Here is an 8,011-nt window from a genome sequence, read left to right on the forward strand (position 1 = left end):
AGAGCTGATGGTACGCCTGTAACTCATGGGGCAGCGAGAGCTCAATTGCTGTCAGCTATGACATTGCCAAAAAAGCGTTTCTGACGCCTATTGCTACCATTCTGGTGCCTGATGGTCCATTCAGACAAAAAAGTGATGGACTTTATTGACGTGGGAAAAGACAGAAAGGCACAAGGCAAACGGTACGTGTTGTTTATTATTGATGGATTCAGTTGGTGGATAGAGGCTATAGCTACAGCTAAGAATTATGAACAAGCAGTAGCAGTGTTTCTTATTAAGGAGGTCATACCACGATTTGGCGCACCTGATAAAATCAGCTCAGATATTGGTCCACACTTTGTAAATGCAACGATACAGCTCCTGACTAAGTGTATGGGTATCAAGCACAGATTAGGGTGTGTGTATCATCTGCAGTTGCAAGGGATGGCGGAAAGAGCAAATGGTACCTTGAAACTGAGATTGGCTAAAATGTGTTGGGATTTGTATGAAAGAGGAAAGCTTAAGTGGCCAGATGTGGTACCTTTGGCACTAATGAAGATGAAAATGTATGACACACTTAACCCTGCATGAAATGCTTACAGGTCTGCAAGTTGCATATCTCAGAGGACCCTATAAGGGACCTCCGCTCGAACAGTTGGAAATGGAATTAGCAAATTATGTCAAACACCTAACTGCTATCCACAAAGCTATTTTTCAACAGGTGAAAGGTGCCACCGAAGGAGGAAGGAGAGAGAATGAAGAGGATCTCCATCAGGTGCAGCCTGGTGACTACGTGTACATCAGGGTGTTAAAGAGAAAACACTGGGACTAACTCAGGAACCAAGGGCTATTCAAGGTGATCTTAGCCACTCCAACTGCCATAAAAGTTGAAGGTAAGACTGTTTGGTATCACCTTAATCACTGCAGCAGGGTGGAGGCGCCAGGAAGGACACTAACTGAACTCAGAGACAATTTAAGGGCAAGTGCTGCACCCTTAGGAAAGCAAGCTGGGGAAGATGTTACAGTCCCACAGGGAGAGAGAAGATCCCAGAGATTGGCTAATAGGTCATCAGGCCCAGAAGCAGCACCAGCGGGTCATCAGAAGCCGAAAGAAAAAACAAAATATCTTGATGAATCTGAGGAATCCTCTTAGAGGGCATGTAGGCTTAATGATGGAGCTAATTATCATGATCATTGTTATGTTGATACAGATAATAGGGGCTCCAATTTTAGTAATGACATTGATAGTGAGAGGGGTAGAGGCATGACAGTCAGTTGAGATGCAGAATACTAACATGCAGAACACTAACATGCAGAACACCAGCAGACAGATAGAGAATTGTGCATTGGCAACCGCAACAGTAGTAGCAACACAAGGACGCATACCGCTAGGAGAAATACTGACACTGATCTATGATTGACCAACTGACCATCACCATATACACCTTAAAGTACCAGACCAAGACTATATTCAGCTAATAAATTAATAGTTAAATTAATAGTTGTTTTCAGTAGAAACCTTAGAAAAATGGAAGAGAGAGTTTAAGCAATTCTACAAGCGGCACACAGGTAGAGCAAAGCGTGATACTAGGACAGCATGGATTAAGGCTCAGACTAAGCAGATGGTGGCAATGAGTAAATTAAAAACTACACAGTGGGAAATTAACATGTTCTATCAGTGGGTGAAGGTGAAGATTTCCCTCATCAAGCTAACAGAGGTTTGCTCTTACAACTCAGATCAGGGAGGTGTAGGCAAGGTGCGGCTTTTACTCACTCCCCGCCAAACAGGGAGGAGAGGTTTTCCGCGCCATGATCTGTAATGACTGGACCCACTCGGGATGGTATCCACATTTATGGTCATCTCACCACAGGAGCTTTGTTGCTCTATGGTATGACTGACTCCATCACTGCAGATAGAGAAGATATTTTGATGCGACTATAAAGTCGCAAAGGGGGGAATGTGGTGAAAAACTGCCTTTCCATGATCAAACGAATATGCCAGTGAGAGTGCAACAATAGCATTATGCCAATAAGAGACAGTTCCCAGGGAGTTAGCAAGAAGGCTAATCTGTGATATAGCAATTTGGTTTTCTGTGTGAATGATTAAAGGCCGCCAGGTCCATTTTTAGTGTGAGAAAAAGGTGGAAGATGCTGAGGCAGTCATTTTTAAGATAAGTCACACTTGTATTATCACCAGTGTTAAGCTCACTTATGAACCCCAGAAATAATGACCAGATGGTTGAATTTAATTAAAAATGAGGCGTAGACTAGAAACTAAGCTCCACAAATGAAGTTTATAGACTTATAAACAAAGTTTGGGAACCAAAGACCACACCTTGTATACATCCCATTTCCGTACCACAGGGTATTTAGACACACCACATCCGCTCCTCTCCTCTTTGTCTCAGCTTGCAAGCACCCTGTGACACACCAGCATCTAAACTTAAACTTTTCTTACTTACATCATGGACCTCGAACTGCTCCTCAATGCTTCGGACGAGGACTTGTTCGATGTCTCGGAGACATCCCCCGGCGTCCGATCTTTCCGGCAGCCTTGCCTGCGCTCCTCAGTTACCCTCATCCCGGCCCCTCGGCCCCCATCCTCCGTCGATCCGTCGATCATCGAGCCACTCGCTCCCCAGCGGCTCCAAGGGAAGGTCCCGTACTCGGCGTCCGAAGGAAGTCACTCATTCCCGACGCTCACTCCAGCCTCGCTCGAGATCCCGGAGCCCGCCCAAGAGGAGCAGCCACCGCGCGCAGCGCTCTCCTCGCCACCAGCCTACTGACCACTCCTCAGCCCCAAACATGTCCGAGTGGACCGTCGCTCGCTTAAAGCATTTCCTCAGCCAAAATAACATCCCCTTCCACCGCACCGACAACAAGGCAAGACTGTTTCAATTATACACAAACTCCCTGCAGGACAACACTCTCTCCCGTTTATCTCCCCACGATTCTCTGGGTTCCCAGCGTCGCACGCGCAACGACCTCCATGAAGTCACGGCACGTCACTCCGCCAGACGCACACCTTCATCCTCAGCCACCTCAGCCTCTCCAGTACAGGCTGCTTCTAATCCTATGCAGGCTCTCTGTGCTCCACAGCCATTTCTTCCTCCTACTTTCTATTCAGCGGCACTTACATCCCATGCATATACATCCCACCACCCCAGCATCCCCTCCTCCTCTCTGGCTCCTGTCTCTGCTGCCCCTTCCCTCCCGGCCACCTCAGCTGCTCTCCCACCTGCACCAACCACAGCAGCCGCTCAGACAGCACCAACAACAGCGGGCCCCAGCAGCTCCACAAGTTATACCCGACCTTTTCCCCCTCTTTCTTCTTTTCACCCTCCCTTTCTCTACTGCTGAGTTTTCGCAGCTCGCGCTTCTCTGCACTGCGAAATGTGTGGCGCCCCTTCCCATCCCACTGCAGCATGCACCCTCTCCGCCCCCCTGCCCTGCGCCTCGGTAACAGACAAGCGAAGCCCAGCCATGCCATACAGCTTGCCATTGGTGGCTCCCCCACCATCCATCACCCCCAAACCTGCCATAGATCAGCCGTCCATCCTTGGCCCCCTCCCCAAAGGCACGGACAGGAGAGGGAGACCTGTCCTCTACCAGGGAGGACGGATGATCTGCAATAACTTCAACGACCTCGGTTGCAGCTCCTCCAGCTGCAAATTCCTCCACACTTGTTAATTCTGCGGAGGAACCCACGCCAGAGCCACATGCCCACACAACCCAACAAAGCAACAGCTGTAGTCAGCCCAATCGGAGTGGCAACCAGGAAGTACTCCGGGAAAAAGAGGCTCATCATCGACCTCTCGTCCCCCAACTTTCCACTGTTCCAAGCATTAACAGCCTGATTCCCAGCCTGGACTTTTCCATGCAGTATGCCACCATAGACCACACCATTTCCCTCATCCACCTCGCGGGCCAAGGAGCATGGTTGTTCAAGGCAGACATCACAAGTGCTTTCAAAGTCCTCCCCATCCACCCCAACTACTGGCACCTCTTCGGAGTCTCCTGGAAGGGCACGTACCGTTTTGCCGTGCGTCTAACCTTCGGCTGCAAGAGCAGCCCAAAAATCTTCGACTCATTGTCCAAAGCCCTCTGCTGGATTCTTTCCAATAATTATAAACTCCCGTACGTCATCCATCTACTTGATGACTTCCTCACAGTCACGCCACCGTCTTCGCCTCCGTCACACGGTCTCACTACAATGACTTCCGCATTCACCGATCTTGGTGTTCCCCTGTCTCCAGAGAAAACAGAAGGCCCAAGCACATCCCTGGAATTCCTCAGCATCACCCTCAACTCCATTGCACTCCAAGCATCTCTGCCTACTGAGAAACTCCACCGCATTTCTCTACTCATTCAAAACTTTCTCATGGCCAACACATGCACCAAACGTCAATTACTCTCACTGCTGGGCCATTTCAACTACGCCACCCGCATCATCCCTCAGGGCCAATCTTTCTTGTCACACCTTCTCTCCATAGCCACCGCCGTCCAATCCATCCACGACCACGTCACGCTAGACCGCGCATGCAAGATGGAACTAAAAATGTGGCACCAGTTCCTCTCTTCCTGGAACGGCATCTCCTTCTTTTACGACAACCACGTCACAGACGCTAATGACATCCAGCTATACACCGACGCCGCCCCCTCAGTCGGCTTTGGCGATTACTACGGCGGGAGATGGTTCTCAGCCAAATGGCCACCTGACTTCTCTTCCCTGGCCCCTTCCTCCACCATTTCGGAAATGTACCCGATAATCATCGCTGCCATTCTTTGGGGGCACGAATGGTCCAAAAAGACCATCGCCATCCACTCTGACAACAGCGCCGTCGTCGACATCCTCAACAAAGGCCAGTCACACAATCTAGACATCATGCAGTTCATGCGCAAGCTCACATTCGAGCACATCCAGTTCATCATCCGAGCACTCCACATCCCAGGTCACAAAAACGCTATCACTGATTCACTCTCTCATTTCCTGTTTCAGAAATTCAGACAACTAGCTCCAGCCTCCAACCCTCTTCCGACTCCAGTCCCTCCGTTTTCAGCCACAATCTACAACTGAACCCGCAACTGGAACAACTGGTCACCATTTCCCGGGACAACATCATCAACAGCGTCACCCCTCGAACACTATCTTCATACCTCACCGGCTGGAATTCCTTTAAAGCCTTTCACGTCTCCCACGGACTCCCATTCCCTTCACTGGACATTCTTACCCTCTCCTGCTTCATTACATTCTCCCACACTCAACTCAAGATCAAGTCTTCCACCATACAGACTTCCCTCAGTGGAATCAATTTCGTCGTTAAATTGATTTCTGGAGTGCCATGCCCGGCCTTGTCCCAATCTCATATTAATATATTAATTAAAGGTTTCCGCAAGGCGGAGCCGCACCCCACACCAAAACGTTCACCCCTTACGTCAGACCTTCTGGCCCGATGCATTCACACACTCCGCACAGGCTACTTGTCTCCCCACATAGACAGAGCCCTGGAGTCCATGTTTTTACTAGCCTTTTTTGGCTTCACTACACGCCACATTGTCCGACATCTCTTTCCACTCTTCAGACACACTCATCTACCACTTCAAACGCAGCAAGACCAACCAGTCGGGTCAACCTCAACCCATCTACCTTTCTGCCTAGATTCATACATAAGTCCTTACGAACCCATCCACAAGTACATCAATACAAGACTAGGCAACCGAGCTTCCCCTCAAGACCCTCTGTTCATCATGCAAACGGGAAGGGTAGCAACACGTTTTTGGTTCCATCACCACTTGCGCTCAGTACTTGCCAGATCCAGCATATCCCCTGACCAGTTCTCAGGACACTCATTCCGTATTGAAGCCGCTTCTACCGCCTCTAGACAAGATATTCCCGACAACATCATCAAAATCCTCGGCCGTTGGTCGTCTCCCGCCTATCATACTTACATCCATCACGACCTGGATAACATAAAGAAATCTTATTCTCGCCTCTCTGGTTGAAGTCTCTTTGGGGGCTTCGTACAGATGCCAGATCATCGAGACAGCACCCCCACCCTGAGTCTCAACCCCCTTGTTCCCGCTTATCTCCCTGACGTCGACGCCTCTCCTCTTTACATCTATCACTCTCCTATCCATTCCCTCCTTCCCCTCTTTCCCGCCTGCTCTTCTTTCTCCCCATCCCTCGACCCTCATCCCCTCGACCCTTACCCCCTCATCCCGCATCCCACGACCTCAACACTCACCCCCGCATCCTCACACCCCTGACCCTCTCCCTTCCCCCATCCATCCTTCCCTCTCCAATCATCCCTCTAACTATCCTTCCTCCTTTTCACCCTGCTCTTCCATCACCCTTCCAATAAACCATTAAATCCATATTCTAGAAGGAGTGGTCTTGGTTAGTGAATATACTTTATGAAAAGTATATAATATGAGGTTTTATGATTTTGCATCAGATTTTTTCTTTGTCCCAGGACAAAAGGCCTTGGTTTGCTCTGTATCTTTTTATATGCACAGTAAACCTATTTACATTGAACTCTACCAGCTTCCAGTGTATTTTTGAGTCTCTCTCTTTCTTATGAATTTTTGAGATTTGTGTTGAGTCGTGAGTAATCTGAAGAGTTACTGGCCCATCTGAGGATTTTCCACGACACGTGTCTTTTTCCCCACCGACTGGAAGTTTCTCCTCTCACTGGACAAGCTGAGACTTCTCCCCGTGTTCAACCAAACACAATCACTGGATCCGAGAGCAGACCACTGCTGCTGTGACCCAGCGTTCTCACTGTCTGCAGAAGGAAGAAAAGGATTTCTTCACGTACACCCGGATAACTTCTCTGCCCCACTCTTCTTCAACTGAGTCGACTCTGCTGTTATCTCCACCACAGCTTGCCGTGAAAGAGCACGAGGTGGCCCTGTCAGCATCCGAGCTGAGGAACCAAGCCCTTTTCAACATATATATATATGTACACACACACACATATATATATATATATATATACATTGGCAGAACAACTACAAAAATCCACAGCTCCTGGTATGACTCTGCAGGACAAAAAAGTTAAATTTCTGATGACCTGGTTCTCCTGTCTCCCTCCAGAGAGGGTCTGAACATCCTCCACAAGTTCAGTCAAACATTGGCACTAACTGTATGAAATATATGAAAGAAAAGATACAAAAATACTAAAATATATATATATATATATATATATATATATATATATAAATAACCACAAATTCGAGAGTCATACTGGCTCGGACGTCGCCCGGGTCAACAAGGTCCGCGTCAGGTGTTGGGGAACCAGGACACCCTGATGAGAAATGGGCTACTGGAACAAGACATAGATGGAGCAGAGAATAGGGATCTGTTGGAATGCTACTATACAAGTAACCCCAATGAGAGGGGCTACATGCAGAGGTTGTGGGATATATGGATGCTTCGAAACCCAACATCTAAGCTTACAAAGAAACAACTACTAGCCCAGTGTTCCAACATCCGCAAATGGCAGCTGTTATCACAACTAGAGATTGATGAGGTACAACGAACATGCTACGGCAAGGGGGAGCCAGGACGACAGGTCAGAGGGGAGATATCATCATCCTCCCCACACTCCGAGATTGGGTACCAAGCCCCAACAAGCCCTTACGACCTTAACACAAGGGCAACTGACCTAAGAATGACTATCATAACTAAGCTGGACACCCAGCACCCCCGTAGCCGATTACCAAGGCTAAGTGACAAAGTACCCTCTGAAAGTCTGCTAGAGGATGTGAATGCAGCACTATGTACTATCCCTACCAGGACCATAACTGAGACCAATCAGCTGATATACACCACAGCAACAGTGATCCTAGAGATGCTTGGCTACAAGATGAACACCATGAGCCACAAAGAACATTACCCTCCATGGAGAAGGAGGCTGGAGGCAACGCAGAGAGAAGTTAGTCAACTCTCAGAGCTACAGAAAGGTGTGGGGACGAAAGGGATACCCAGGAAGTACAACAAGCTGTCTATACCTGAGGCACTGGAGACTGC

General features: G+C 48.6%; 1 protein-coding gene and 1 pseudogene across 3 annotated transcripts in view; one reads left to right on the plus strand and one right to left on the minus strand.

Moving 5' to 3' along the window:
- Positions 1-8,011, minus strand: part of golt1a (golgi transport 1A) — a 37,501-nt gene that overhangs the window by 15,304 nt on the left and 14,186 nt on the right. Inside the window, exon 1 of one of the 3 annotated variants that reach the window (XM_042407696.1) lies at positions 2,442-2,499. The exons of the other annotated variants lie outside the window; for them this stretch is intronic. The gene's annotated coding sequence lies outside the window, so the exon portion shown is untranslated. Of the gene's footprint in view, positions 1-2,441; positions 2,500-8,011 lie in introns of those variants that run through there. 3 annotated transcript variants of the gene reach the window in all.
- Positions 3,404-5,285, plus strand: LOC121894830 (annotated as a pseudogene).

This window comes from Thunnus maccoyii, chromosome 3 (assembly GCF_910596095.1).
Source record: "Thunnus maccoyii chromosome 3, fThuMac1.1, whole genome shotgun sequence".
NCBI lineage: Eukaryota > Metazoa > Chordata > Actinopteri > Scombriformes > Scombridae > Thunnus > Thunnus maccoyii.